The following is a 6,235-nucleotide window of genomic DNA, read 5'->3' on the forward strand; positions in this document are numbered from 1 at the left end:
TGTACCGGCAAATACTGATGGTGGAATATCTGAGCCACCAGAAATCATCCAGGAATCTGCCAGTGTAAGTATCATGGGACGTCTGTATATCATCAGATGACGGGTGAGAATTACACATCTCATATTATACCCCATATGACAATGGGATATCTCTGCTCTTATGTAGATCAGACCTATTATGTGTGACAGTGGTGTTATTATTCTGTCTCCTCCGTGTGATGTCCCTTATCCTCCCCTGCAGTACAATGATTTATGAGTATGGGGAATATCCCCTTATAATATAATAGTGTCTGTGGGGGGTCCGGCTTTTATCACGTCCTCTACTTCGGTTGCAGTGTAATCAGGGGGGATATAATATAGACGGGAGATGTTCCTGCATCTGGAGCTTTTATCCCCCTGCAGCTTCGTTGTCTTAATGTCATTTCTTATTCCTTTTTAGGCCTTGATCGGATCAGTGAACCCGGGGAGAAATCCTTGTAAGGACGACTTTAATACTATCAAACTGATCAGCTGTGGAGGATTTGGGTGAGCTTTACTTTGGTATAATATTTATTTCTCAGGGCTCCTTATGACGATGCCTATGTCTCTACGTCCTGCCCCAGCAATAATACCATAGAGAAATTATGGTTCCACATCACTGTCTACATCTAATTGTCTCTCTTCAGGTCAGTTAGGATGTGACGTGGATGAGGACTTTCCATAGGTGATCATTTATGGAGTGTTATTTTATGGATTTCTAGTGATGGCCGCACATCTAGTATTAACCATTAGTACAGGAGATCACTTGATCAGGTCTATGGATGGACTGTTAGTAAGAATTCATAATAAATCATGGATTTTCTTCCTCCTCAGATCCGTCCACCTAGTTCGCCATACAGACACAAACAAGATATGTGCTATGAAGAAAATGGACAAGCAGAACCTGAAAAAGCCAAAGACCCTTAAATGGGCCTTTCAGGAGAGGGACATTTCTACATTCGCTGATTGTCCCTTTGTGGCCTCCATGTTCTGTTCCTTTCCTACTAAACTTCATCTGTGTATGGTCATGGAGTATGCACCAGGTAGGACACATCCATTGTATTTATATCCAGCCCACGTCTGCCTAATCCTAGCACCTTATATATAACCTGAACATGTCCACATGGACGGTTACATGTCCACACCGCATTTACTATAATGTTACTAAGATGCCTTGTGTGTCCTCACTGAGCATGGCGGCAATATCTGCTATGGAGGAAAGGAAGATTTCTCTGTATTTGAACAGTTTTTATAGATGAGAACTTTCACAGAGAAATAAATTAGAGGCTTGTAGATGAGGCCTGGCTCTGTCTCTATGTACAGGGTTCCTCTGCAGTATACGCTCTACATTACATAGTGTATCTCTATATATACCATCCTGTCCCAATATCTCCGCTTGTTTCACATTCACACTCATCATGTGTAATTTACTCTGTAACAGACCCTCACCTGTCATATTTGCTTTTTCCTGTAGGAGGAGACTGTGGCAATCTTCTACAGCACAGGGGTCCTTTACCTATCACCTTGGCCCGTCTGTACATTGCAGAAACAGTCCTTGCTGTGGAATATCTGCACAGCTATGGTGTGGTGCACAGAGACCTGAAGCCTGTAAAGTAAGTGACCCTTGAGGTATAATAAAGGGGATGAAAGTTAGTTTGTTATACAGTCTATGGGTTATCACTTGGGGCTGACACCATCTTTTCTTTTACAGCCTCCTGATAACATCAACAGGACATATTAAAGTGACCGATTTTGGAGTTTCAAAACTTGGCCTCATGAGACCAACATCAAACATCTATAAGGCTCCAACTAAGGACATCACCAAAGAGTTCTGTGATAAAGAGGTCGGCTTTACTTACAGGATCTTCTACTTTACATATTTCATCTCTTTCTCCTTCTCTGATCATTTCTCATCACATTTCCACTGATGTTATTTGTCGTATGTATTGATCATCATCTCATTCTTCTGTTGTTTTCCAGACTGCTGGAACGTCTAGTTACATGGCCCCAGAAGTTATCCTACAGAAAGGCTATGGAAGACCTGTTGACTGGTGGTCAGTAGGCATCATCCTATATGAATTTCTCTTTGGATATACACCATTTTATAGGGCTTCCCAAAAGGAGAAATTACGCAGTATCCTCAGTGGTAAGTAAAATAATCTGACTGCTTGTCATGTCGCTGTTATTTGGTTTGATTGGTTCCTTGGTTTAGCTTCTAGCTTTTTTAAGGAAAATGCTTTTTTTATGTAAATAAATGAAGAGGTTTTATTTCCTGTAATATTTTCTTTTTATATCACAGATGACATTGTTTGGAGATGTAATTACTTTCCTCCACCAAATGCTCGGGGCATCATCACTCAGCTACTCAGAAAAAATCCAGAACAAAGACTTGGGACAGGTAATATGATAATAGCATTAATAATGACTTATTACACCTCTGGACAAATGAAGGTGTCCATGAGGATGAGCACTGAAGGTCTCTACCAACGTGTCCATTCCCCATTCTTCATGCTCTAATGTTCAGTACATTTCCTTCATGTTGGCTCTTTTAAATCTCCAGTTCAGATTAACATAAACTGTATAGATACGGAGTAGTTTCTCTGACAATAACTGTATCGATTTCTTTCTTGTCTTCCTTTTCCAGGAGGGGCACACGAGATCAAAATTCATCCATTTCTGCGTGCCTTAAACTTTAACAACCTTCTAAGTCAGAAGCCTCTGTTCGTTCCTGATCTAAAATCAGATGAGGACACCAGCTACTTTAGCAGTAAGTAAAATGAGACGTTATCAGCAGAAAACTGCTGAGTGTCTTTTCTTTCATTATGTGTGACAATCAGTTCCCATTATAATGAGTAATAACATGGTGACTGTCTGACCGGCTCTTATACTAATAATTTCTCATAACACTTTTACTTTTCAGATCGCTCTGTGGGTTATAAATTTAGGAATTCAGATGATGGGGACACAAGTGAGGACAATGACTGTCCAGAAATCAAAAACTTTGAATCATCTTCTCAAAGGTTTTCCAAAGTAAGTATGTCTAAAGCATGTAGGTCAATAAAATGAATAAAACCTATAATTAGAAAAAAAGTTTAAAAATATATCTATTTATATTTCTTTGTGTTTTTTAGCTATATACCACCAGTACCAAGATGGTGACCATTGAAGAACCTATGTCATCTCCAGAGTGTACCCCTGAGAACAGCGAAAAACACCCAGACTTGTGAGTAGATTATTATTATTATGAGATTTAGCTCTGATATATGCTCAGACACGAGTAACACAAATCTAAATCCAGCATCCACCACCCCATAATAACTGATTACTGTGGATCTGGCTTGTGATTACACAGCAATATCAGTTGATCATTGCAACCAGCCATTCATTCCCAGCTCTTTATAGGCCAATATTACTAGTTAGACTCCATTCTTGCTGGTAGAATGGGGTCCTGAGCAGAGTATCCCCTTCATGATGTCCCAAATGGCCTTACAGACAAGTGTTCTTCCTTTTTGTATTGTTTTCACTTGTAATTTACTTGACTTTCTTCTACCAAACAGGCAGAAAGAATCTCCCCCTTCCAAAACTGATGATGGTGACAATCAGTGTGTCACTGCTAAAAAGTGTGAGTCATCCTCGCCCTCATTGTCAGGTATGTACAGATTTATAGACCACCCCATTATAGGCTATGATACAAAAGTGTAATTTGAATCTGCACATGAAGGCTCAGATAATGACTTACTTTATTCCCGCTGCCCCTCAGTATTCAATTTTTTGTTTTGGTAAAATCCACCATACGGTTCCAGAGTTATTGGCAGTTTTATTTAGTGCTAATTTTTATGGTCTTTACAAGGGGGTGGTGCTTACAGGATTATCTTGGGGGGGTCTTCAGCCTCTTCTTCAGTATTATAGTGTGGTAAAGACCATAAAAATGACCACTAAATAAAAAGGCCCCTGTCTGTGGAACTGTAAGACGATGTGCTCACTATGCGTTTTTAATCGTTTCCGCAGCGGCAATTCCGCCGCAGAAACGCTTAAAAAACGCTTGGTAGAAGGTCTGCCATGTTCCCCAATGATAATCCGCATCTGCTGTGCACATGCTGCGGAAATTTCCGCTGCGGATTATCATTGCGGAAAAATCCGCAGCACTACCAATTATTTTGCAGAAGTGCTGCGTTTTCACCGCCATTGACTTGCATTGGAACGCATGGAATCCGCATCACTGCATCTGTACATGCGGAATCCATTTGTTTCAATGTGCGGATGGTACTCGGGTCTGGAGAAGAGGAGACTCTCCTCCAGACCCCCCCCCACCATAGAACCTGTAAAAAAAAGAATAAAATAAAAAATAAATATTATACTTACCTTCTGATGGCCTCCGGTTCCTTGTCTCGGCTTGCCGGCAGATCGCGGTAGACTAAAGGACCTGCGCTGACGTCATTTAATCATGTGATGGGTCATGCGACCAATGATGTCGGCAGGTCCTTAAATCTACCGCGAGCTGCCGGCAAGCCAAGACAAGGACTCCGGGGGCCATCAGAAGGCAAGTATATTTATTTTTTATTTTTTACCATTCTTTCGGTCACACTATATAAATCCATGCCAGTTGCATGGATTAATATAGTGTGACCAGGTTGTCAAGCACTTTCCAAGTGATACTAAAATCGCTTGGAAAGCGCTTGACAACCCGCATGCGAAATCGCATGATCAAAACGCTTCGCATCCGCATGTCCCTGGCAGGAAAAACGCATGTACAATCCGCATGTACAATCCGCATGTACAATCCGCATGTACAATCCGCATGTACAATCCGCATGTACAATCCGCATGTACAATCCGCATGCGTTTTTTGTGCCAGGAGATGCAGAAAAGCTCAGGAGAAAATCCGGAGCATTTCTGCATCGTGGGCACATAGCCTAAGGGGGATTTTAATAAAAACAAATAAAACAGAGTCCTCAGGGGAGCAGGGGGAACAAAGTAAGAGTGAATTCTGGACACTTAAGACCTGGTGATGAGTCTTCTTTAATCTTACGCTTAAGTGTTATCTGACGGATTATATAAAAACACTTTGGTTTGCTGCAAGTAATGTCATGTTAATAAGGGAGACACCACATGGCCGCACACAGAAAAGCTACAAGTGCATATTAACCAGTTTGAGTAACTCTATAAACATATAAAATTAATCTTTGAGGAGTTTATAATCAACATCTTTTTCTGACTTTTTATTAGAACCTCCAGTTCAGGAGAGAAAGAAATCTGCACTAAATCTGAGAAAACAGCAAAAAACAGATAAAGTGGCAGAGGGGGAAAGTAGTAGGCGAGGTAAGTGTGACGATAATCTCCATGTTGTATGATGTCAGTGAGATAAGTCATGTGGAGCAGATGTCATCTGTCAGTGGTGGGATTGTCACATGTATGATGGCTGACAATGATCCCGCACCTCTGTAAGGAGAAGATTCCTCTACCGGCCTCCCACACAGACACCACAGTAGTGTCCTCTAATATGGAGTCCCATTACTTACTTCGGTTTTACATCTTTTTTATAGGTTCTATCTTCCGCCGGATGATATCATCCTGCCGGCGTGGATTATCCAGGGCTGCTCGCACTATCAGACAAAGCTGCATTTTTGCCCACTGTCACCAGGGCACCAGAAACATCTCAAGGGCAGAAAACCCTCACATCTAGTGCCCTGAAGAAAGTACAGCACATCCACCATCAATGCTGTACCTGCATGGAAAGAGTTGTACCATCTACTGTACCTGTGGCCGTCTGGCCAGCAAGAAATATCTGCAAAAGTCAAAGGCCTCCAAGAACATCTTTTCAACCTTCCATGTAATTCTTAATTAAAAAAAAAAAATTGATTAATGTCCTTTTGAATTTAATTGAATATTACTGACATTTATGGCATATCAATGCTGCACATGTTATATCTGTCCAATGGTTTGGACACCAAACAGAAGATTAGACAAGACTGAAACATACAGTTTGCACAGCAAGTTGTTTTTACATTGCAGTGTATGTTCAATTTAATTTTATTGAGTGCTTTTCATAAGGGAACCAGGCGGAAACCACCTGAAATAGACATTGTGTGCACAAAAAACCAAGCTAGGGGGAAACATGCCCTGATCCACTGATTTTACAAGAACTCAGATACTTTTACCTTAGTAGCGCTCTATTTCAGATTCAGGCACAAGAACAAGTTGTATTCTGTGCTGTGCA

At 41.0% G+C, this 6,235-nt stretch overlaps 1 long non-coding RNA gene across 1 annotated transcript; it reads left to right on the top strand.

Annotated features, from left to right (window-relative positions):
• Positions 1-3,597: 3,597 nt before the first annotated feature.
• On the top strand, positions 3,598-5,668 carry LOC141156568 (uncharacterized). The gene is made up of 3 exons (XR_012247681.1): positions 3,598-3,667; positions 5,245-5,337; positions 5,562-5,668. It is a non-coding gene; the product is annotated as an uncharacterized lncRNA (long non-coding RNA).
• Positions 5,669-6,235: the final 567 nt, after the last annotated feature.

Source organism: Phyllobates terribilis, unplaced genomic scaffold, assembly GCF_046119375.1.
Source record: "Phyllobates terribilis strain yellow unplaced genomic scaffold, ASM4611937v1 Scaffold_8__6_contigs__length_399053987, whole genome shotgun sequence".
NCBI classification, from domain to species: Eukaryota; Metazoa; Chordata; class Amphibia; order Anura; family Dendrobatidae; genus Phyllobates; species Phyllobates terribilis.